Source organism: Microcaecilia unicolor, chromosome 6, assembly GCF_901765095.1.
Source record: "Microcaecilia unicolor chromosome 6, aMicUni1.1, whole genome shotgun sequence".
In the NCBI taxonomy this organism is placed as follows: Eukaryota; Metazoa; Chordata; class Amphibia; order Gymnophiona; family Siphonopidae; genus Microcaecilia; species Microcaecilia unicolor.
Window position 1 is genome coordinate 300969120 of NC_044036.1, and position 25765 is coordinate 300994884.

At 46.4% G+C, this 25765-nt stretch overlaps 1 long non-coding RNA gene across 2 annotated transcripts in view; it reads left to right on the forward strand.

The window, feature by feature from the left end:
* The window catches only part of LOC115472045, a 37387-nt gene extending 12018 nt beyond the window's left edge, over window positions 1-25369 (forward strand). The window contains exons 2-3 of one of the 2 annotated variants that reach the window (XR_003942458.1): window positions 522-593; window positions 24228-25369. This is a non-coding gene — a long non-coding RNA (uncharacterized LOC115472045). The remainder of the gene's footprint in view (window positions 1-521; window positions 594-24227) is intronic. The other variant, XR_003942457.1, reaches the window with a different exon arrangement.
* The last annotated feature ends 396 nt before the right edge of the window (window positions 25370-25765 follow it).

Genomic DNA, 25765 nt, shown 5'->3' on the forward strand with positions numbered 1-25765 from the left:
CCGATTCTCTTTGAGAATTCCTCTGTATTTCCAAATCGGTAATTTTTACCGATTTGGAAGTACAGACGGATTCTTAACCGGGACCTTTGTGCATCTGGGCCTTGGTCCAGCTGCTGACTGTTAGGTCCAGAGTAGGTCAAAACAGATCAAAACAGAAGGTTAGAACTGGTTCTGGCTGGTACCCTATTGTGATCATACAAATATCTTCCCGCTATTCTTAGGCAAATCAGACTACATTACTGAGCATGGATTGGCTCAGGGCCACCCTATCTAAAAAGGTCCAGTAGGAAGGGGAGAGACGGTTCCAGATGCTTGCTACTTCCAAAAGACACAGGCAATTGTCTGGGTATAACTTTTCCCCTCTATGTGCCACATACCCTATGAGAGGACATGGCCTGAACCAATTCCCCAGCACTCACTGCACTGCACTAGGCAGGTTTGAAAGACTTTTTTTTTTTTAACAGCTTTATGAATATACTTTTTATATTATTCTGACCTTTTTTTTCCCCTGTGATAACTAGGAGTCCTATCTACTGGCTTATCCACTGTTCCAGCCTTCAGAGAAAGGGAGCAAGAGAGGCATAATACCCCAGGTGTGTTCTCTTTGTAATCATTTCTGTGTTTTTCAGTTGTCTACTTTTCATCCAATAGTGTTTATACATTTTATGGTTTTAAAAAAACATTTTTTATTGAAATTCAACAGCATACCAAATAAAACATTGTCACAAAACATCAAAAATTCCAATATTCGTTTAAAATAATGCCTGGTTTTGTAAAGCCCCTTCTTTCCCATCCTCTATCCACTTCCCTCTCCTCCCAGGATGGGTTATCAAGTTTACTATTCTGTCTGGATTGCATTTGGTAATGTAGATAGAATTATTTAACTATTCACTCTTTTTTTATAGTAGTCTATGAGCCCAGGGAATTTAAGTGAGTTTCACAATCTCATTTGTAACACATTTGCAAAAATGGGGTCCCTATTCGTATGAATGTATTAGCCCTGAACTGTTACACATTTTAATGGTAACTATGGTTTGTGGAATAGCTGCTTCTCAACTGGATGTACAGATCGGTTACTGAGCCAGAAACCAAGGGTAAAAGAGAACACATTTGTTTTCCCCCGTATTTTACTTTCTCATTAAAAACTCTTTCTAAAATTTCTGTTCTGCAAACCCCTGAGCTCTCTAAGTGACTATCTGGAGATGATTTTGCTTTGGTATTGTTTTGTTTTTATGCTGTATGAAAATATTAATTCCCATCTCTGGAGGTTTACATCTATGCAAATTTTTTTGGAACATTTCTGTGACTTGTATGCCTAGAACTGAATCCTATCCAGTCATTGTGGGCTGTGAGGACTTTCAAGGTGGATCCCTGCATTTTAATCATCTGCTAAAGTAGGTGGGTCTGATATTAGTTTCTTTGAAGGTCAGATGTAGGTGTGTCTGATTTTAGTCATCAAATGTTTATATGTAGTCATGCAGTGGGTGGTAATCCCTGAGATAACCTGCTTGTGTTTAGAAGAACTCTTGCCCCAGTGTGTACTCTGCAATATTTGCGAGAGAAGTCTCGGAGAAGTAGAATGACGTTGCTTAACTCCTGGAAATGTTATGTGTAAGCTTTTTGAAGCTTTTAGTTCTCTTATTATTTATTGAATTTTAACAGAAATCTCCCAAGTAACCTGCTTAGGAAATTCAGATCACAAATTAATCGACATATCCATCATAGGTTATCAATAGAAATCAAACAAAATAAAACATGGAAATGAAAATAAGATGATACCTTTTTTATTGGACATAACTTAATGCATTTCTTGATTAGCTTTCGAAGGTCGCCCTTCTTCCTCAGATCGGAAATAAGCAAATGTGCTAGCTGACAGTGTATATAAGTGAAAACATTCAAGCATTACTACGACAGTCTGACAGGGTGGGAGGATGGGGGTGGGTAGGAGGTATGCATGGCGACATCAAAGCATATCATTGATATTCTAACAGGATGGGTGTGGATAGGTGAGGGGTGGGGTGGGGTGATCAACAGAGACATACAGATTTATGGTTTATAATGGGCTAGGAACCCCAGATCCTTGTTAAGTCCTTTCTGTTGGGTGTTAAAATATTCAATCATTCTGACTTCAAAGGTCTTACGTTCTTGTATGGTTTTAAAGTTACCTTTCAGGATTCTCACTGTGAAGTCACTGGTACAGTGTCCTGGTCCTGTAAAATGTTGACTAACAGGCGTGAGAACCCTACTAGCACCAGTATTGTTCATGTGATGTCTATGTAAATTGAATCTTGTCTTAAGCATCTGGCCTGTTTCTCCAATATAGCATCCTTCGTTACATTTTTTACACTGAATGATATATACCACATTGGAAGATGAGCAAGTGAAAGATCACCCTCTCCTCACCTATCCACACCCATCCTGTTAGAATATCAGTGATATGCTTTGATGTCCCCATGCATACCTCCTACCCACCCCCATCCTCCCACCCTGTCAGACTGTCATAGTAATGCTTGAATATTTTCACTTATATACACTGTCAGCTAGCACATTTGCTTATTTCCGATCTGAGGAAGAAGGGCGACCTTCGAAAGCTAATCAAGAAATGTATTAAGTTATGTCCAATAAAAAAGGTATCTTATTTTCTTTTCCATGTTTTATTTTGTTTGATTTCTATTGATAACCTTAAGAGTGGACTAACACAGCTACCACACTCCTCATCATAGGTTAGAATGCAACCTCCGTTAGACCTCCGTCTTGAAGGGAGAACGGGTCACGACACAGGGGGTAACATTAAGAAAGAAGGGATAGGTATTTGAGCATTAAAAGCATGGGGAAGAACTTAAATCAGTTGTTAATCATTAACCCCCCTCATCTGCTACAGGGACAGGACCAGTTGTGCAGAATCTCATAGGAGCCAACTTTTCAAAATTATTGGGGTGCTAAGTCCAATGGAAATAACCCCTCTTTGGACACGGGCAAGGAATTTTCTCAATAGTGGGGGTGCTCGAGCACCCACAGAGTCGGCTCTTATCACTGTACTATACTTAATACTTTAGAGGAGTAACACAGAAAATAGGCACCCCAGGTCACAGATCTCCTGCCACACCGTGAGGAATTGTTTAATTCCTGTCATTTTTAACAAGATCTGGATAAAGTTACCCCCAAACCAATAATGAACAAACAAATCTTTCCTGAAGACAAGGAATCGGTAGATCTAGGGACTTGAAGTGAAGCTACGAGAAGGTAAACTTAAGAAACATTAGGAACTAGTTTTCCACAGAAAGAAAGTGTGGTGGATGCCTGGAATGCCCTTCGAGTGGAGAAAGTGGAGGCAAAAACCTTGACGGAATTCAAATAGGCATGGGGTAGACGTAGAAGATTCCTAAATGACAGGAGGATCGAAACTGAGCATTGAACACCTCCATTGAAAGCAATAGTTGAATGAATGAATTTTTCTCTTCAAAGGCAACACTGGGGGAGTTAACCTGCATGGAGTGGCAGGTACAACCCTAACCGCTTTACTGGGTAGACCGGATGGGCCACATTGGTCTTATGACAACATTTTATGATGTTATTGTGTTACCAAGCTCATGTCTCCACCACCGCCAACTCCAGGCTCCGCCCTTTCTGCCTCGCCTCACCCTATGCTTGGAATAAACTCCCTGAGCCCATACGCCAAGCCCCCTCCCTGCCCATCTTCAAATCCTTGCTCAAAGCCTACCTCTTCAATGTCGCCTTCGGCACCTAACCATTATACCTCCATTCAGGAAATCTAGACCACCCAATTTGATTGACTGTACTTTGTGTCCTTTAGATTGTAAGCTCCTTTGAGCACTGACTGTCCTTCTTTGTTAAATTTGTACAGCGCTGCGTAACCCGGGCAGCGCTTTAGAAATGTTAAGTAGTAGTAGTACCAAGCTCATGTCCTATTCATATGCAAATGAAACAGTGTCTTGGTTCTTCACTGTTCCTACATCTGCTTTTTTTTTTTTCAAAAAGGCAACAAGATCTAAAACTGTCCATTGTCATTTGGACTCTGGACTCCTTTAAATTCTTCACCCTGCTCACTAGATTGGTGGAAAAAAATTTCCCCTGTGAAACAGCATTCAAAATCTCCATGACATCTTTCTTAATCCAAGCACTTTGGGAGATTTAGGCGCTATCAGCTCTTTATCTTGCTCTGTCAAGGCACTGCTTTCAGCTATGTGGGGCCTAAACTGTGGAATTTGTTGCCTTCTTCCCTGAGGGTACCTATGCCTCTACAGTCATTTAAGTCCCTTCTGAAAACTCATCTGTTTTCTGAAGCCTCATAGGTTCATTTACAGGTTTCTTTTTGTTTGTTTGTTTGTTTCTTTTGTTTCAGTTTCTTGCTCATCTTTTTTTTTTTTTGCCCTTGATCCCTTTCACCTTTACCCCAGTGGCGTAGCCAAGGGTGGGCCCGGGTGGGCTCAAGCCCCCCCACTTAGGGTTCAGGCCCACCCAGTAGCACACCTATGATGTGACTGGCAGGGATTCCCAAGCCCCTCCAACTGAAAACTCCCAACAATTGTCCCTCCTGCATATCTTGTAAATAGCAGATCTTCGCCTGCAGCAAGCAGTGACTGATACATACTGCTTGCTTCGGCCCCACAGCCTTCCCTCTGATGTATTCCCACCTATGCGGAAACAGGAAGTTGCATCAGTGGGAAGGTTGTGGGGGTCAACATGAGCAGTGTGTATTAGTTGCTGCTCGCTGACAGTGAAAATCTGCTATTTAAAAGGTATGCGGTGGGGGGGGGTGATGTTTGAGAGACCATATGGCATGCAGGTGAGAGAAAGAGCGACCAAATCACCTGTGGGATGGGGCAGGATTCCTCTGCCCACCCATTTTGGTCCCAGGCCCACCCAAAATTAGGTGTCTGGCTACGCCCCTGCTTTACCCTATCCCTGGGTCTACTTCGTCAGTACTGTTTTGTTGCTTTTAGTCTTGGTGTAAAAACCGCTGTCGCCTGACCGGGCTCAATTTTGTCATATATCAAATATACGAAATAAAGAATTTTCTATTTATTCCACCTCACAGTTGAGATTCATCTTATCTTTTTCAAAGGCATTATTTACCCTTTTTATCTCGTCAGTATCTTCTGCAACATTTTCAGTCTAACAGTGATGCTTTCTGCAAGCTTCGATCATTCTCCAGTAGATTTCACCTTCTGCGATAGGAACCTAATATCCATAGTGGAGATGGTCGGTGAGTCATTAAGCCTCACCACAGATGCTCCAATGGTATCGAGGGCCTTCAGCATGGGCTTAACAAAGGGAGTAGAAGTTTTACTGACTGAGAGGAGAAACCCCTGTTCACCAGTACCCAAGGACTCACAGACTGAGGTCATACTCCGCATACCCTGACTCAGTAGAGAGGTTCATTATTTTCACAGTGTGCGCAAAATAACCAGTTTGGAGACATTGTCCCCAAGAGGAACCAAGCTCTCCTCTAGTTTCAGTTAAAGATTCCCCCTGATTTCCTATTCTTTCAGCAGTCTGTAATTCTGCTTCTCTATTGCCAACCAACATTTAGCCCAGCCTCTACCAGTTCTGACTCTCAGATGCACATTAATCACTGGTTCCCTCTCCAACGTTTCTAGTAATGATATCTAATCATCCAATCACTCCAAATTCACCATCAGATTCAGGCTTTGCACTAAATTTGGTAATAGAAGGTGATTCAGAGGCAAAAAAAAACCTCTAGTGGATCAAGCACTCCTCTGCCTGACGCTAATGGGACTCGCATTTTTCACAAGGCTCTATTAAAAGGCTGACGAAAGTACCTTCAGCTGAATTCAGTTAGGTGTAACAGCAGTAGGAGAGAGAGACCCCTCACCATGTCCTTCCCTTGATCTTTGTCATAGTCAGGAGGATTTGAAGGTAATTCTTTAATCCCAGAGCTTTGCAGATAGTTTCATTTTTGCTAATTTTATATAGTTAATTTATATTTTAACCAATCCACCTCCCCAGTAATAACTAAGTTTACCACTTTAGATACCAAACATTTAAGAAAAATGGGGTTTCCTGCTAAGAAGAAGAAGAAAAAAAAAGCTTTTATGGTTTAACACATTGGTTCCCAAACCTGATCCTGGAGGCACCCCAGCCAGTCAGGTTTTCAGGATATGCACAATGAATATTCATGAGATTTGCATGAAGTGCATGCAGATCTCTCTCATGAATATTAATTTTGGATATCTTGAAAACCTGATTGACTAGGGTGCCTCCAGGACCAGGTTTGGGAACCACTGGTTTAACAGAAAACCATTTGAAATTGTTTCTCATCGTCTTAGTGAATTCAATTTTTTCTCTATTTTTCTTTCACTAAAATGCTTGCTCTGTTTTAGTGTATTTCTGTGAGAGACAGTGATTTTTAAAGGGAAGGAAACTTTTCTAGGATTACCCAAATTATCAGGCACGGGTGGAATTAGTTCCAGATTTTCCTCAGTGTGTCGATGTTTCAGTTGTTTTTAAGGCAAGCAGGGCTACAAGACGATTGATGCAACAGGGCAAAAGCAAGCCTCTCCTTAATTTAACCCAAAGCTTTCCAGGGCCATGATTCTCAGAACCTAAAACCAGTGCTACAGGCAATTAGCTCCGGTGTTATGTATGTAGAATATTCAGAGGGCGTTAGCGCAATAAACGTACGCACCAAAGATGGCTGCAAATTGTATTTAAATGTAGTGAAACGGATGTTAATGAGGTCACTTGGTATTCTTTGCCAATGCTTGGAGAACAGTGCACAAACAAACCCTGCCTTTAATGCTGGAAACTTACTGCCAGCTTTGAGGTGGTGCTGAGGGGTTTGAAGAGAAGGATGCTTGGGTGCATAAAGAGAGGCATGACCAGCAGGAAAAAAAGGAGGTGATAGTGCCGTTGTATAAGTCTCTAGTGAGGCCCCATTTGGAGTACTGTGTGCAGTTCTGGAGACCGCACCTACTGAAAGATACAAACAGGATGGAGTCGGTCCAGAGGGCAGCTACAAAATTAGTAAGCGGTCTTGAATGCAAAAATTATAGGGACAGGCTTATGAACCTCAACATGTATACGCTGGAAGAGAGAAGGGAAAGAGGAGACATGATAGAGATGTTTAAATATTTCAAAGGCATTTATGTACAGGAAGAGAGCCTTTTTCAAATGAAGGAGAGCTCTGGAATGAGGGGGGCATATGATGAAGTTAAGAGGGAATAAGCTTAGGAGTAACCTAAGGAAGTAGTATTTCACAGAAAGAGTGGTGGAGGCATGGATTGGCCTCCCGGTGGAGGTTGTGGAGTCGAGGACTGTTCCAGAATTTAAAAATGCATGGGATAAGCATGTGGGATCACTTAGGAACAGGAAGAATTAGAGGTTACAAAGGATGAGCAGACTGGATGGGTCATATGGCCTTTATCTGCCGTCATGTATCTATGTTTCTTCTGGATTTCCTGTTTAAAATCTGCCAGTTTTGATTTGTTTTAGAAGCAGAAGGAAGCTCGTGCAAACCTCTAAGCACTGGTAGTGAGAAATAAATGTGTGCGAGTCTAAGCAAAGCCGAAAGTACACATTGGCACCTGTTTTGTGCTGTTAAATATAAGCCTTTAAATTTGAACAGTTTATTTTTAAAGGCATAGAACAGCGCCAGATGTGTGCTTCACTTCCGGGTTTGCCTGGGCATGCACGCAAGAGCTGCGCTTGCCGCAAAATTCTTCTGGCACTTTCCTCCCCCTTACTTTTGGTCTCCCAGTGCACACATAATTTGCATGCCATCAGCACTGAACATTGGAGAACTATGTTCTGCGCTGTTCCTGTGGTATAGGGTGGGCGCTGTTCACTTTAGGTCCGGAGTTCTGGCCAACGGCCCACGAGAATTGGTTTAATCCATGAATCTCCTTTTTAAAATGAAACTGGCCTAGATTGGCCCAGATGTGATGGCAGCTCTTTTGGGAGAGAGGAGGTGAGGACTAAGCTGTAAATATAGTATTTTATTTTATTTATTTATTAGGATTTATTTACCGCGTTTTTGAAGGAATTCACTCCAGCCTGTGTACAGCAAGAATAAGTCAAACGTAAGCAATAAACAATTACAGCAGTAAAATTATTCAAACAACAATACAAAGTATAGCCATGTTACGATGCCAACACAATAAAACATTTTAATAGACAACGAAGGGTGTAAGCAAAGATGGAATGTATAGATAGATAAGAGAGTAACAGGAGTAAGAAAATAAGGGACTAGTTTAAAGACAGTTGCAAATGATGTTAGGTGCTTGAACAGTATCTTGGCTAGGGTAGGAGTGGGTAAACATATGTCCTGCTGTCAGTGGCGTACCAAGGGGGGGCGGTGGGGGGGGTCCGCCCCGGGTGCACGCCACTGGGGGGGTGCCGCGGCGCGCGCCTGTTGCCCTGTCTCAGTCCGATTTCGCAATTCGCATGTGTTCACTGCTCCCTCTGAGTCTGCCCCGGAACAGGTTACTTCCTGTTCCGGGGCAGACTCAGAGGGAGCAGTGAACACATGCAAATTGCGAACTCGGAGACAGGGCAACAGGCGCGCGCCGTGGCAACCCCCCCCCCAGCGGCGTGCACCTGGGGGGGTGTCATTTTGCTGGGGGGGGGGGGGAAGAGGTGTCATTTCGCCAGGGGGGGGGGTCGTGCTTACCCCTGGGTAAGTAATTGCACCAAACAAGCATTTAGAAAGATTTGCTTTAGATATTGTCAGTAGGCCCTCCACACACTGGGAGCATTTTTAGGATTGTTTCTAGTTGCCAGTATGTGTGAATGGCTCAGCTATATAGCCTAGCTGCAGAGGGAGGTACATCCCAAAAGAGGTGTCCCTGCTAATTGGGCTAAACAGGTCTTAGAACACTACCTCCTGTTAATCAGGTCAGGTGTGGCTTGATTTCATTTTAGCTGGTTAAACCCCATTTGAAGAGAACAGGCGTGTATGTGTTCCCGTTTGGGTATATAAATAGAATCTAAAACTTTTTGTCATTATGCAGCATGTTAATATAATTAATTAAAGCTTCACTGTGCTGAAATGGTCAGCGATAGGTGTGCCGTGCTATTATGAAGGAGGCAATAATATGACCAAATTACCGGGGACAACTGACTTGGTTCACGTGTGTTTTATTTTTTACCTGCCATGAAAAGTGAGCCAAGCTAGGGGGCCAAGTCTCACTTTTTGGTGTTTGAGCCAATTAGCATAGGCGTAGCGCTGGCGTTAATCTGCGCAGAATGCTCAGAGGGCTTTAGCACAGAAAACAACCTGCACGCCAGAGATGGCTGCAAATTGTATTTAAATGCAATCAAACCATTGTTAATGAGGTCATTTGCTGTGCTCTCCCAATGCTCAGAACAGCACACAAACAAACCCTGCCCTTACCGCTGGAAACCTGTCACCAGCTCGGAGCTGGCATTGGAGGATTTGAAGAGAGATTTTTTTTTGGAAGTGGAAGAAAGCCTGTTACGCACCAGTACTGAGAGAGAGAAATGTGTGTGAGTCCTAGTAAACCCAAACGTGAAAGCACACATTGGTGCCTGTTTTCTGAACTGAAATAAAAGCTTTCCAAGTTTAAAAAATAAAATTGAAAAGCTTATATTGCAGAAGAGCAGTGCCAATATCGGGCTTATTTTCGAAAGAGAAGGACGCCCATCTTTCGACACAAATCGGAAAATAGACGTCCTCCTCACAGGGTTGTCCAAATCAGTATAATCGTAAGCCGATTTTGGACATCCCCAACTGCTTTCCGTTGCAGGGACAGCCAAAGTTCAAGGGGGCGTGTCGGAGGCGTAGCGAAGGCGTGACTTGGGCGTGCCTAACACTAGGACGTCCTCGACCCATAATCGAAAGAAACAAGGACGTCCCTGACGGACGACTTAACCTGGTTGTGTTTTTCTTACGACCAAGGCACAAAAAGGTGCCTGAACTGACCAGATGACCACCAGAGAGAATTGGGGATGACCTCCCCTTACTCCTCCAGTGGTCACTAACCCCCTCCCACCCTCCAGAAACATCTTTAAAAATATTTGTGCCAGCCTCAGATGTCATACTCAGGTCTATGACTGCAGTATGCAGGTTCCTGGAGAAGTTTTAGTGGGTGCAGTGCACTTCAGGCAGGTGGACCGAGCCCCATCCCCCCCTACCTGTTACATTTGTGGAGGAAACAGCGAGCCCTCCAAACCCAACCACAAACCCACTGTACCCACATCTAGGTGCCCCCTTTCACCCGTAAGGGCTATGGTAGTGATGTACAGTTGTGGGTTTTCGGGGGGGGTTGGGGGGGGCTTAGCACACACAGTAAGGGAGCTATGTACCTGGGAGCTATTTATGAAGTCCACTGCAGTGCCCCCTAGGGTGCCTGGTTGGTGTCCTGGTTTCCACTTGGTCGTTTCTGAGATGGACGTCCTTGGTTTCCATTATTGCCGAAAATCAGAAACGACCAAGTCTAGGGACAACCAAATTTAAGGATTTGGATGTCCCTGACTGTATCATCGAAACAAAAGATTGACATCCATCTTGTTTCAAAAATATGGGTTTCCCCACCCCACGTTCTGCGAGGACATCCAAATCGAAACGAGTACGTCCCTTTGGATTAAGCCCCTCCATGTGCTTCACTTTCAGGTTTGCCTGGCGCATACTTACAAGAATTGTGCTTACTTCGAAACTCTTCTGTGCATGCGCCAAACACATCTTCCCCCTTGCTTTCGCTTTTACAGCACAAGTACAGTTTGAATTCCGTTTGCATTGAGCATTGGTGAGCTGGTTTTCTGCATTGCTGCCTTTAGCCCGGCAGTTCTGAGCATCGGCCCCTGACTCAGGAGTGGGAAATTGAGCATTGTTCGGCATGATTTAGGGGTAACTCTCTCTAAGGAGCTGCCCAGATTGAGGCAGGATGTAGACACAGAAATGTCGGTATTCTTGTCGTGTACGCGAGTATTTTGACACCAATATAAAATTACCATTTTCCGGCTATGCTATATTCTGTAAATATGTGCCAGTTGAAGGGGCAGAGTTTGAACAGCGTGCTGTTTTGCACACAGACATAATGTATACGTCCAGTCCAGTATACGTCAACTTACGCATCCAGTTTTTCTTACATAAGCACACAACTGTGGAACGCATTACCAAAAGCCTTGAAAACTACGAACGACCCCCTAAACTTCTGGAAAACACTAAAAACTAACCTGTTTAAAAAGGCATACCCTACCGATCCAACATAAATGCCTGATCTCTGCAACACAACAAAACTAAAGAACGTAATGGACATAACACAACTCTTCCGTTATACGATTCCCTAGTGTGGCTGTGCCACATGAACTTTATCTTACCACAACATCCCTTTGTATTTGTTTACACCGGAGTCTGCAGACGCCTCTCCGGTACTATGTAAGCCACATTGAGCCTACAAATAGGTGGGGAAATGTGGGATATAAATGTAAGAAATAATTAAATACACATCCTTGTACATCTAGGTGCAAGCATTTACATTGGCTCTATGGTTGGTATGATTGCACCTAAAATATAAGCACATTATTGATTTAGGGCCAGATTCTAGAAATAGCACTCAGAATTAGGTAGTGGGAAAAATCACGTGAATCTGGTGCCTAACTTTAGGCACCAGACTTATGCCTGCTGAAACCTGGTGTAAATTCTGGTCATGCTGACCCAGTATTCTATATTAACTGTGCATACAAATTGTCAGAATGCCCCTCACATGCACCTCCCATGGTCACACCCCCTTTAGAGATACAAGCTATGGGAGTTAGATGCACTCAGTGGTGTACCAAGGGTGGGACAGTGGGGGAAGAGGGAGCAGGGAACCAATGGAACCGACAGCCACGCAACTGCACCCAGCAGGTAAGAATGCACCCGGGGGGGGGGGGGGGGCTTGGGTGATACACTGGGGAGGGGGTGTTCATGCGCCCGGGGGGGGGGGGTGTCGTGCTACATCTGGTGGAGGGGGGTGCGCAGCAGCGATCCGCCCCAGATGGCAGCCAACCAAGGATTGCCACTGGATGCACTGCTGTATAAAATACCACACATCCAGATGCACACACAAATGCTGAGCACCAATTAAGGGTGGGTTAGCACCCAGTTATTGATGACATTGAACTCGTTAAACAATTTGCATGCCATATGTAGAATCTGGAAGTTACCATGTTAGTATTCTGTTTTTATTATTTATGAACTTACTTATGAACTAAGACATATCGTCTCAAGAAACCCAATGACTGTTACATATGCACTAATAGTTATCTTGCCAACCACTGTAAAACACAGCATCATACAACCTTGTAAATGTAATTGAATCATTGTAATCTCTAACAACTGTTAAATATAAGCCACATTAAACAAACTCGTTTTTGGATAATTGCGGGATACAAGTATGAATAAATAAATAAATTGCCTGCCGTTATCCAAGGTTGACAAACAACTAAGCAAACACAAATATGCAGCAGAAGCAAGGTCAGAGGAACGAGCAAATTATAGCAGTTCATAGGTTTGACTTAGCAAATAACACTTCAGCATTGATTTAAAGGATGCAACTTTCTGCTATGACTTCAGTACCAGTGGCAGCTCATTTCGCTCAGTAGGGCTAGCTACAGAAAACGTGCCATTCCTTGTCATCAAGCAGATGCAGCCATTACAGATGGGTTGTGTCCATCAACCAGCAGAGGGAGATAGAACACTTTTTTCAGTGCCTCATACCAGCTTGCTCCACTGCCTCTCTCCAGTATTCTCTATCTCCCCTAGCAGAGTGGCTGCGCTTCTTCGAGCTCCATCTAAAATCTGCCTGGAGGTTGCTCCTATGCTTTTGCCAGTTGTTAGCAGGGGTGTTGGAGGCTATAGCAGCTTCACTTTAAAGGCACATAGGTTCGCCTTTTCCCTGCCTTACCCATACCTCCGTGGATGTGGACACATTGCTTAGCTTTCCCTGTCCTTCCCCACCAACAGTGGATGCAGGCACATAGGTTCGCCCTTTCCCTGCCTTTCCCACTCACCTGAGCCTCCGGAGTTCTATTTACCTCTGCTTTCCTCACAGCGTTAAAAAAAAAAGGAACAGAGGTTTTTCCTTGCCTTTTTCTGTGGGACCGGAGTTGTGATACTCGGTCCAATGAGGTAAGAGTGTTTTCTGACTCCTCCGGAGTGGGCCCGCGATCGGGGCGATTTTGGCGCGAACCGCCATTTTGAATTTTACCGCCGTTTTCGGTGATGGCTGCAGAGAATGTAAAGCGCTGTTCCAAGTGTGGCAAGCGCAGATCAGCAGCGGGGCTCTGTAAATCGTGCTGTACAGACGTTAGAGCCGGCCCGAGCATGGCGAGCGACGATTCTTCGCGCTCTGAGCTGGCAGCGGTTGCCATTTTGAATTTACCAAATGGCGTGACCTCCGCTGAGACGGAGAGTCCTGAACCCGGGGGGAGGCCTCGGAGTGAGGCTGATATGAGAGCTACTAGCCTCGGCAGAGATCCGGGTGCCTAGGGTGAGTTTTTCTCCCTTGATTTTGTCTTATTAATGCATAAAGCATACATGCTTAAAAAAGCTCTCCCACACAGGCCCATCTCAGTTTTAAACGCCGATGTTAAAATTCTGGCAAAAGTGTTGGCAAATAGGCTAGCACCTCTGCTCCCGGTTCTCATACACCCAGACCAAGTGGGCTTTGTTTCCCATCGAAAGGCTATGGATAATATCAGGCGAACGTTGGACCTTATGTACCTTGCTAAACGAAATCAGAAGCCTCTGTGTCTTCTTAGTTTGGACGCAGAAAAAGCTTTCGATCGGGTTCATTGGACCTTCATGTACAAGGTATTGGAGACTCTGGGTTTTGGGGTGCAGTTTAGGGCTTGGATACAGGCTTTCTATACGTCCCCTAGTGCCTGCGTGAGAGTTAACAGTGGTAATTCGGAGTTGTTCCAGCTCTTTAGAGGCACAAGGCAGGGCTGCCCTCTGTCCCCCCTTCTATTCGCCATGGTCATGGAGCCGTTTGCTTCACGCTTGAAGCTCGATCCGAAAATCTTGGGAGCCAGAGTGGTGGAAAGAACACACAAATTAGCCCTATTCGCGGATGATGTCTTGTTGTATGTGACACGCCCTCAAGTCACGTTCCCAAAACTCAATCACCTTATCGAAGAGTACTCGGCAGTATCGGGGTTCAGGGTAAACATGGCCAAGTCAGAAACATTGAATGTGACACTGTGTGGGGAAGAGGTGGAGTCCCTGAAGGCGACTTTTCCCTTTAAATGGGCTAACAAGCAAATCAGATATTTAGGGGTCAATTTGACCCCCGACCTTTCAGAGCTTTTCTCGGCTAACTATAAAGGTTTAGCCAGGAACATAGCGGCCGATTTGGAGCGGTAAAGATGAATGTTCTCCCCCGTCTCCTGTACTTGTTCCAAGTGCTGCCTGTGTTGATGCCCATGCGATTTCTAACAATGTTGCAGGATCATATCGTGCGCTTCGTCTGGGCAGGAAAGCGACCTAGGCTGTGCGCGCCCTCCTTTATCAAGAAAGGAAGAGGGGAGGAATGGGCGTTCCAAACCTCACATGGTACTATCGGGCGGCACAGGGCAAGGCGGCGGTCGAATGGTATCAGGCCTATCCAGATAGTCAGTGGGTACAGTTGGAGCAGTACTCGGTTGGTGTCAAGCCGTTGGAGGCACTCATGTGGTTACCACGCCCCTTTAGATCACTGGGAGAGCATGAATGCCCGGCAGTTGGTGTTACCCTTCACTATTGGGATAGTCTATTTCCACAGAGTAAGTGTGTTTTGTCGTGTCTGTCCCCAATAGCATACAACCCTTTATTCCTGCCTGGAAACCAGAAGGGGACCTTCACTAGATGGTACGGGCTGGGGGTGAAAACGTGGGGGCAACTGTATGAAGCTGAATCCCTAATTTCCTTCTCAGCACTACGGGTCATCTACCCGGTGGAGGAGACAGATGAGTTCGCTTATCGTCAGCTGGCACACTTCCTCCAGACTGAGGCAATTACGCGGGTGATCAAGCGAGAAAAAACACCACTGGAGGAAATTTGTGAAAAATTTCATATGTCACGAGGATTGATTGGGAGCCTGTATAGTTGTATAAGTAGGCGGGCTCCCTGCTACAGTAAACATAGGAAAAGCTGGGAGGGAGAGCTTGGTGTGGCCCTGGGGGAGGCCCGGTGGGAGAGAATAGAACGTGCGGTGGCGAAGGTGTCAATCCATGTACCGCTTAAGGAAAATGCGGTGAAGGTGCTGTATCGATGGTACCTTACTCCGGACCGCCTTCAACGCATATACCAAGATTTGACGGGGCTGTGCTGGAGGAGGTGTGGTCAAAAAGGCACAATGGGGCATGTGTGGTGGAGCTGAGTCAAAGTGAAAGCCTTTTGGAAAGCTGTTCACAGTAGGCTGCAGCACTGGGTGGGCCGTTCAATTGCCTGGACCCCAGAGGTTTTTCTTTTTTCTGTAAAGGTAGTAGGTCTTACAACACATCAACAAGCGTTGGTGAGGCAGGCGGTGGGAGCTGCCCGGGTAGTAATAGCCTCACACTGGAAACAAGTGGGAGTCCCACCAATTGCGAAGTGGCATAATAAATTGCGATATGTGTGTGAAATGGAGAGACTTGTAGCAGCGCGCAAACATCAAAAGAGTAAATGGCATTTGACCTGGAAATTCTTTCTCAATGATGTGAACACAGCCTAGAGTTATGCAGGTGCAAATGTATGGATGGAAGAGTAAATGGCATTTGACCTGGAAATTCTTTCTCAATGATGTGAACACAGCCTAGAGTTATGCAGGTGCAAATGTATGGATGGAAGAGTATAGTGTATTCCCCATAAGGTGGCGAGGGGGGGGGGGGTAGGGATGGGGGGGTATTTTTTTGAAAAAACATAAAAATTAAAGAAGTCAATAGAAGTTAATTGAATGTTGTTATAGAAAGCATCTTGTTGGAATATCTGTCACACGGCCATATATGTATAAGTGCACTGATGGATTGTACTTTGAACAAAATGTATTGCATAAATGTTCAATAAAGACTTCACATAAAAAAAAGAGCTCTCCCACAAAGCCCTGCAGGGGCCTCTTCTAATGCCCCCCCCCCCCCCCCCCCCCCCCCGGTGGATTCTAGCCTGGGTATCCCTCTGAGGCGTTATTCCCTGATAATTGGCAGAATATGAAGTGCAGAAGGGCTCATTCCCCTTCAGAGAGTGCTGCACCTCCATTCCCCCCCCCCCCTCATGGTCGGGCTGTGAGGATTCAGAGGACTCTGGCAGGCCTTCATGGTCTGAGGAGCTAGAGTCTGGTGCAGAAGTGACCCAGGATCTAGATGATCCCTCCGCGGTGAGGATTTTCCACCGTGATGAGCTGCCAGCACTTATTTCTGATACCTTGCAGGCTCTCTCTATTGAGGACCCTGACAGTGGCTCAGCCTCCTCTGTGAATCCTAGGATGGCTAGTACCAAAAAGTCTGCTCAAGCCTTTCCTTTGCATGACTCCATCCAAGAGCTTATTTCGGCTCAATGGGCTGACCCCGAGGGACCGTTGAAAGGTTCCAGGGCTAAGGGGCAATTATACCCTCTGAGTGAGGAGCATATGGCTCGCTTTGCTGTGCCTAAAGTGGATGCCCTAGTCACAGCTGTGACAAAGAGAACTACCCTCCCTGTTGAAGGAGGTGTTGCCCTGAAGGATATTCAAGACCGTAGACTGGAATCAGCACTTAAACGGTCATTTGAACTTGCAGGTCTCACTATTCAGGCGTCTGCATGCAGTTGTTATGCTGCTAGAGCCTGCCTGGCTTGGTTGCAACAGGCAGTGGAACAGCCCTGTAATGGAGCGGAGCCCTTTTCAGATTTGGCTCCGCGGATGGAGTCTGCCTTGTCCTTTCTTGCTGACGCCCTTTATGATATTGTCAGAGCTTCGGCTAAACACATGGCAGTAGCAGTGGCGGCTCGCCGTCTTCTTTGGCTATGGCGTTGGGCGGCGGACATGGCCTCTAAGCAAAGGTTGGTGAAGTTGCCCTTTCAAGGCCTTCTCCTGTTTGGTGAGGAGTTGGAGAAAATTGTGAAGGGCCTGGGTGAGGCTAAACCCCAGCGCTTGCCCGAAGATAGGCCTCGGCCTTCCTCTAAGGGTGCGGCGGTCCACTCCTTTTACAGACCTCGCTTCCTTGAAGCTCGAAGGTACCGCCCGGGGCGTTCTGCTGGGTTCACTTCTCGTGCCAGTTTTCAGCAGAGGAACTCCTTTCGCTCGGACAAACGTTCCGCAGCCGCTGGCACAAGGCCTGGAGTTCAGGGGCGACCCTCTCAATGATGGTGCGCCAGCCCTCTCCTCGAGTCCTGTCATTGGAGGACGTCTTTCCCTCTTTGCCGAGGAGTGGGCCAACATTTCCTCAGATCAGTGGGTCTTGGACCTGATCAGAGACGGTTACAGAATAGAATTCCACGCCCCTGTAAGAGACGTGTTTGTGGAGTCCCAATGCGGTTCTGCCGCCAAACGGGCGGCGGTAGAGGAGACTTTGCAAGGTCTGATTCAGATAGGGGCCGTGTTCCCGGTACCTCCCACCGAACACGGCTGCGGCCGCTACTCCATCTACTTTGTGGTGCCGCAAAAAGGAGGGTCTTTTCGCCCTATTCTGGACTTAAAAGAATTAAACAAGTCCCTGAGAGTGTGGCATTTTCACATGGAAACCCTGCGCTCAGTCATTGAGGCGGTACAGCCAGGAGAGTTTCTCACGTCTCTGGACCTGAAAGAAGCTTACTTGCACATTCCAATTTGGCCCCCGCACCAGAAGTTTCTGAGGTTTGCGGTGATGGGAGAGCATTTCCAGTACCGGGCCTTGCCTTTTGGCCTCGCCACAGCTCCCCGCACCTTTTCGAAGGTTATAGTGGTAGTAGCTGCCTTTCTAAGGTGAGAGGGTATTCGGGTTCACCTGTACCTGGACGACTGGCTCATTCGAGCAAACTCTGCTGCAGAGAGTCAGCATGTCACAGCCAGAGTGGTCTCAGTACTTCAATCTCTGGGCTGGGTCGTCAATTTGGCCAAAAGTCACCTGACCCCCTCGCAGTCTCTAGAATATTTGGGGGCCAGGTTCGACACAGCTTCGGGGTATGTGTACCTACCCGAGCAAAGGCAGTGCAAGCTTCAGAATCAGGTCCGTCTGCTCCTGAGGATGCCCCGCCCGCGAGCTTGGGACATTGTCCAGGTGCTTGGATCAATGACGGCCACCATGGAACTGGTGCCCTGGGTGAGAGCGCACCTGAGACCTCTACATGCTCTACTCCAAGGATGGTCTCCAGTATCTCAGGATTATCAATGCAGACTCTCTTGGCTCCCTGCGGCCCGACTCAGCATGGAGTGGTGGCTCTCAGACAGCATGCTGCGGCGAGGAATGCCGCTGGTGCTCCCCGATTGGTGCCTAGTGGTGACAGATGCCAGCCTGAAAGGCTGGGGCGCACATTGCAAGGGGAAGCATGCCCAGGGTCTATGGACACCCAAGGAGTCGGAGTGGTCCATCAACCGCCTAGAGTTGAAAGCGGTGTTTCAGGCGCTTCTGGCCTTTCAAGTGACCCTGGAAGGATTGGCTGTCAGAGTGATGTCGGACAACATGACAGCAGTGGCCTACATAAATCGACAAGGCAGCAGTCAGTGCAGAGCTCTAGCCGCGCAGGCCGAACAAATTTGCCACTGGGCCGAGCTGCATCTACAGTTTCTGTCGGCAGCTCACATTGCAGGTCAGAGCAACATGCAAGCCAATTATCTAAGCAGGCATCAGATCGATCCAGCAGAGTGGGAACTTGCAGACGAAGTATTCCTGCAGATATGTGCCAAGTGGGGCAAGCCTGTGATGGATCTAATGGCAACAAGCACCAATGCCAAAGTCCCGTGCTGCTTCAGCAGACGGAGAGAGCCTCGCTCGGCGGGGTTGGATGCCTTGGCTCAACCCTGGCCTCCAGGCCTACTGTATGTGTTCCCTCCATGGACCTTGATAGGGCGAGTGCTCCTACTGATTCGGCTGCATCCAGGAGAAGTGGTTCTCGTCGCCCCGGATTGGCCCAGTAGGCCTTGGTATGCGGACCTCCGACAGATGCTCGTAGAGGATCCCCTTCAGTTACCTCTGATTCCCAACCTGTTGTCACAGAGTCCGGTGACCATGGAGGACGCCGGCCGATTTGGTCTTATGGCCTGGCGATTGAGAGGGCGCAATTGAGAGACAAAGGCTATTCCAATAAAGTAATTACCACTCTCTCCTGCAAGCCCGCAAGCATTCCACTTCTGTGGCTTATGCCAGGATTTGGCGCCAGTTTGAAGTCTGGTGTGCTTCTAAAGAGATCACACCCCTGCGGGCTCCTGTCTCGCCGATTCTGGACTTTTTGCAGGATGGTGTACAAAAAGGCTTGGCCTATAATTCCCTGCGGGTGCAAGTGGCAGCGTTGGCCTCCCTGCGTGGCAAGGTTGAAGGCGTGTCTTTAGCTGCTCATCCAGATGTGGCACGGTTTCTTAGAGGGGTGCTTCAGCTCCATCCTCCCGTGCGTGCACCTTGTCCAGCGTGGAACCTGGGGCTAGTGCTGAAAGCCCTTCAGGGTGCTCCCTTTGAACCGCTTCTGTGTGCTTCAGAGAAAGATTTGACACTGAAGGCCGTCTTTTTAGTGGCCATTACTTCGGTGAGACGGGTGTCAGAGCTCCAGGCGCTGTCCTGTAGAGACCCTTTTCTGCAGTTTTCGGAGTCCGGGGTCACGGTTCGGACCGTGCCTTCCTTCTTGCCTAAGGTGGTTTCAGCGTTTCACCTAAACCAACCTATTTTCTTGCCCTCCTTTGTCAAGGAGGAGTTTCCAGAATCTTGGGCAAATGCACCTGTTGGACGTGCGCAGGACTCTGCTGCAGTATCTGCAAGTTACTAACTCTTTCAGGACCTCTGATCATCTGTTTGTTTTGCTATCAGGGCCTCGCAGAGGGTCTCCAGCATCTAAAGCCACTATTGCCCGCTGGCTTAAAGAATCTATCTTTTCAGCTTATTTGCTTGCCGGCCTCCGCCTGATGCCTTTAAGGCGCATTCCACTAGAGGAATTTCCTCTTCTTGAGCTGAAACTGGAGCACTCTCTCTTCAAGAGATTTGTAGTGCAGCAACATGGGCTTCTAAGCTCTCTTTTGCCCGACATTACAGGCTGGATGTGGCTGCCAGGAGGGATGCCCATTTTGGAGCGCAAGTGCTGGCGCGTGGTGTGGCTTGTTCCCGCCCTATCTAGGGATTGCTTTGATACATCCCATCTGTAATGGCTGCATCTGCTTGATGACAAGGAAGGGAAAATTAGGTTCTTACCGTGATAATTTTCTTTTCTTTAGTCATAGCAGATGCAACCATGATCCCTCCCTGTCTGATTGCTATCTGCTGTAAATCTATTTCAGGTTCTGTTCATGTTTCCTGGAGATTCCGTCCTTGGGAGAAAGTCGGAAACAATCTTCAGGATTCTTGTTCAATTAAAGGAGGATGACTGACTTCCCTCCAGTTTCATGTTTTGGAGGATGAGTTTATTCCCTCCGGGAGGATGAGTTTATTCCCTCCAGTTATGTCTCAGAGGAGGATGAGTTTATACCCTCCGGGAGGATGTTTCATTCCCTCCATTCTGAGTTAATGCCCTTTGTTGTAGGGCCATCGTTTGCTGTGAGGAAAGCTCATGTTATTCCCATTGCGGTTTGCTATACTGCTTTGGAAGCTTCAATTACTGAAGGAGAGGCAGTGGAGCAAGCTGGTATGAGGCACTGAAAAAAAGTGTGCTCTCTATCTCCCTCTGCTGGTTGATGGACACAATCCATCTGTAATGGCTGCATCTGCTATGACTAAAGGAAAGAAAATTATCACGGTAAGAACCTAATTTTCCCATCCTTGTAATGCTCTGGCACAAATGTCTTAAAATTGGTACAGTAAGCATGCAAGCACTTGCTGAACACAGTTGCCTAGGTGGCATATAATGCTGCAGTAGATTACATAGGTAAAAAGAGGAATCCTGATGTAATCCCAAATAACTAGCAACAACAACATTTTGGATTTAATTCTTTGCGCCATGGGAAGCCAACACCAATCAAACATATAAATGGCAAGTGACCGACTCACCTGCAAATGCGCAGTAGAGACTTCCCTCTCTGTCCTGCCCTCGCGTCAAAGACGTGATGACATCAGAGGGCGGAACAGAGAGGGAAACGGAGTAGGACTGTCGGACGCTGCCGCTTGGAAACTAACATCGCGCACCAACCTCCACCCTCCCCCCATCCCCGCCACCACTCCCGTCCCTCTCCGTATTGGGCCTCCTGCACTGACCTGGCAGCGCCTCTCACCTCCATGTGGAAGCGCTGCAGGCAGCAGCAGAGCGCTGCTGCTGCCTGCAGCGCTTTCACACGGAGGTGAGAGGCACTGTCAGGTCAGTGCAAGGGGCCCGGCACGGAGGGGGGGAGGGAGCGCTGGCGAGGAGGGTAGCTGGACATAGGGGGGAAGGCAGGGGGGAGAGGGCATGGTTGCTGAGAGCAGGGCAGAGAGGAGGGTTGCTGGACATGGGGGTAGGGCAGGGTTGGTGGACCAGGGGGGTGCCAAGGTAAAGAGGAGGGTTGCTGGATATGGGGGGGATGATCGGTGGATGGGGTGAGGCCAGGGGAGAGAGGAGGACTGCTGGACATGGGGGGGAGGGCAGGGGAGAGAGGATGGTTTGCAAAACACAAATCTTGCCCGTTTTAATGGCTTGTACTCTAGAGAGAAACGTAGACATCTGCTTTTCTCTCTAGAGTAGGTGTCCCTTTTTATTGCACTTGAGGGCACCTATACTGTAAAGGAAAGGAAGTGCCTACTTTCCTTGCTAGAATATTAGTAGGGCAGGTGAAATAGTGCCACTATTTTAGGTGCGAGCACTTAACATCAGCCATAGAGCTGGTATAAGCGCTCGCGCCTAGATGCCAGAGATATCCACATATGTGTATGCCCCCTTGTCAAAAACGGGCTTTGTAAAATCTGTGCATATGAACAGAATAGTACTTAGGCAGAATGTTGGCATTTATGTCTGTAAATTTTAGTGCCCACTTTGTACAGTTACCCCCTTTGTACCTGCTTCCATGCATATGGTTTGGCCCTTGTCCTGTGGTAGCTCAGTTTTGGCAGCAGGTACACGACGAGATTAGGAGAATCAACCTCTCACCATTAAGAACATAAGAATAGCCATACTGGGTCAGACCAGTGGTCCATCTAACCCAGTATCCTACTTCCAACAATGACCCATCCAGGTCCCAAATACCTGGCAGAAACCCAAAGAGTAGCAACATTCCACGTAGAACCCCAAAGAATAGCTTTGCTAACTGACATATGGGCAAGATTGAACTGGGAGGTACAGATGTAGTTGATGGAGACACCTTTATACATGCTGCGAAATTCACTGTTGCTCTTCGTTGGAAGTCTACTCTAACTCTCTGGTTAACCCAACCAAGTGATGGAGATTGCCCTTATTGAAAAATTAGCACTTTTTTTTTTTTTAAAAAGGAAAACATGGGACTAAATTCTCTAAATGTCGCCCCCAAAAAATAGCACTTGGCGCTATTCTGTATACAGCACTGAAAGGCACTAGTTATAGAATAGTGCTTGGAGCTGGGAACCACGACTACATTTAGGCACGATCATTTACACTAACGAAACCTTCGTATAAATTCCTGCACCTAATGGGCAAGATGATCAAAAGCCCCGTGCTGTTCCAAACAGCACTCTAAAGATAGCGCTGGAACAGCGCAAGGCTTTACCACCCCTTTGAGCAGAGATAATAGCATGCAGATTTATGCACGCTATTATCTCTGATCATAGGGTAAAAATGCGGGAGGAATCCTCCCGCACTTGTTTAACAGGTCCGGGCTGTCAAAAGCCCAGACCTGTCAAACATAGGGTTGGAGGTCTGTGCCCCATGAACCCCCCCCCCCCGACACAAGTTCACATTGGATCTCCAGCCCACCTAACCCCCTCACAATCCAAACTAAAAGTCCTAGTGGGCCCTATAGGTTGCAAACACAAGCCTTCCAGCCTGGTGTTCTAGCAGCCTCCTTCCTTGCCACCCTCCTATACCTGAGTAGTGGAGGAGGGAGTAGTACACTCCCTCTTCTTCCAGTGCTGCCTTGAAAATGGGATGCACTGCATGTATTTGCAGGCTAGTAGACCCCCCATTCCCCCAAAAGAACCCCCCCCCCCCACTGGAAACCTGACCCTCCCACCTGAAGCCAGCAACATGGGGGCTGGAGGTCTGGTGGCCCTCCAACCCCCCTGACCCAAGTTCATGGGGGGCTAGAGATCCAGTGGATCTCCAGCCCCTAACTCCCTCTTGTACCCCAAAATAAAAGCCATGGTGGCCCAGTGGCCTGCAAACACAAGACCCCCAACCTGGTGGTCTAGTGGCCCCCTTCCCTGCCCCTCCTATACCTGACAGAGAGAGTAGTACACTCCCTCCTCTTCCAGCGCCGCCTTGAAAATGGCAGCACCCAGCCCCACCCAGTGCATCCTGGGATCTTCACCACCATACAAGGGAAAGTTAGAGAGAGAACTCAACTGAAGAGGGAGCTCAACAACTGATCCAAAAGTATAAGGGAATCGTTAGAAGGTGGGAGAGCATGTTCCCGCATTAAGAGTAGGAGGGAATAAGGTTTAACTCATTCATGGGAAAGAGAATCAGCTGGTATTAAATTATAGCCATTTTGGCTTAGCTTAGCATTTTATTTTTCAACTAAAAATCAATCCCTAGAGTTTGTAATCAAGCTTTTCATAAGAGGTAGGGTGAGAAAGCAGAGCTGCTGCCCAAAGCACCAAGCTAGGATTTAGTTTGTGAGCACAGGAGTTCAAATGCAAAGACAGTGCCAGAAGCATTCTTTTGTGTTGAGCACCTGCCTTAATTGGTGCTATCTAGAGCAGTTCTCAAACCAGACTTCAAGACAAACCTAGCCAGTCAGGTTTTCAGGATATCCCAAATGACTAAGCATGTACTGCCTTCATTATTTGCAAATATAACTCATGAACTGGCTAGGTGTGTCCCAAGGAGTGGGTTGAGTAACCTCTGATCAAGAGATAAGGAACCTGCAGTCTACTTCATAAAATAAGAAACATTCCTCCCCAAGTACAGAATATTGTGCCTGCCATCAACTTGATCTCAACGGTTCTCGACGACCAAATCAGATCCTTTGCGTGGATTAAATTGACCTATGCAGCCCCTCTGCTAATGTACATCTGTTCTTTTTCATTTTAAGGTTTCACGGAGGTGATGTCACATTGTCTTGACCAGTCTTTCTCCAAAAAGAAGACCAACAGCGATGCTTAAAGAAGCTTATCTCCTTTCCAAAGACTTTGATGCCAAAAGCTTGTTGCCACATTGCTCTTACAGTCTCCTCTTCTGCACAAGAGATTTATTCCAAATCCAACCTTGAAAAGAACATAGATGTGGACCCCACTGCTTAACTTCCTATTCTACTTGACCATTGTATGATATTAGTCCTGTTAAGCTGTTTACAAGACATCCTTGATGACTAAATCCTTTATTTATATTTTGTAGCACTGGATGTAAGATTTTTTTTTTGTTTAACTCTGAGCCATATTTTACCCCTTTCATTGTGTGTAGATTTTTTTGTTTTTAGATGAGTATTTGATTGCACATGTCACCTGTTGTCCCTGGGTCCTGTGTATCAGTGACTTTTCTTAAAAAAAAATAACTTTGTTATTGTTGTTTGTTACACCGGATTTGGTCACAGTTGGGTTTTCCTTTTGTGATCTGCTCATATATATTTTGAGTTTTTATTAGCTATTTTATGTGTGTTTTATTTACAAAAACAGGATTTGAGAAATATTGTTGATGCACAATAAAAGTGGTTTATGTTTTTGTTGTCTTTAAAAGCTTCCTTGCTGCTGGTAGGTTATGGGCAGAGCCTATCGTCTGTTTACATCAACAGAAAATATTTCCTTAAAAGATATTTGCATAAACTTAGCAAATAGAATGCATATACACAAAAGTGCACCTCTTCCTTGCTCAGCTGTTGCTCATTCCTGAGATCAAGACCCTTACTTTAAAAGCCCTGTTGTGACTTACCCTTTTAAGTAATGGTGCTTACACACATATACCTAGTTTTAGAAAGCCAGCATTTACATATGTAAATCTGCGTTATGTGTACGTGACCAGCTGACATGGTTTGGATGGGAGCAAGATCTATATTATGTATTGCACATTTCAGAAGGGGAATGCATGTCCATAATCATCCACGATCAACATTGGGGTTTACAGGTTCTCTTGAGTGATTTCTCCTGCCCTTGAAGCACTAGTTAAGAAACTTGGCACGTTGTGACCAGTGAAGTTGAAGGAGTTGCTATAAATGCTGATTGACTACTTGTGATAATTGACTTACAATTTTGCGTGGACACTTTGTCACACTTCTTTGCACGAAAGGTGGGAGTCTACAATTATACTGAAATTCTAGCCTGTGTTAGCAGTCAGAGCTGGGTCTACAGTGATGGCTTTAGTCCTGCTATGAAATGTCCCTCCTCACTTATTACAATTTTGTTCAGCTATTGTTAATTAGTGGTTTTTCATAATACCTTGCACAGCTGGTATATCACACGAAATTTCAAATCACTAAGGGCCTGATGCATGTTCACTGTAGCAGCTGCTGTGAACCCTATGCAAATATTACAACAAGCCTTTCAGTATTAAAATGAGCATTCCAACCACTGCACACACATTTCCATGCACCAAGCCCTACTTTTAACATGCAAAACTTAATGGCAGGTCTGATGCTGT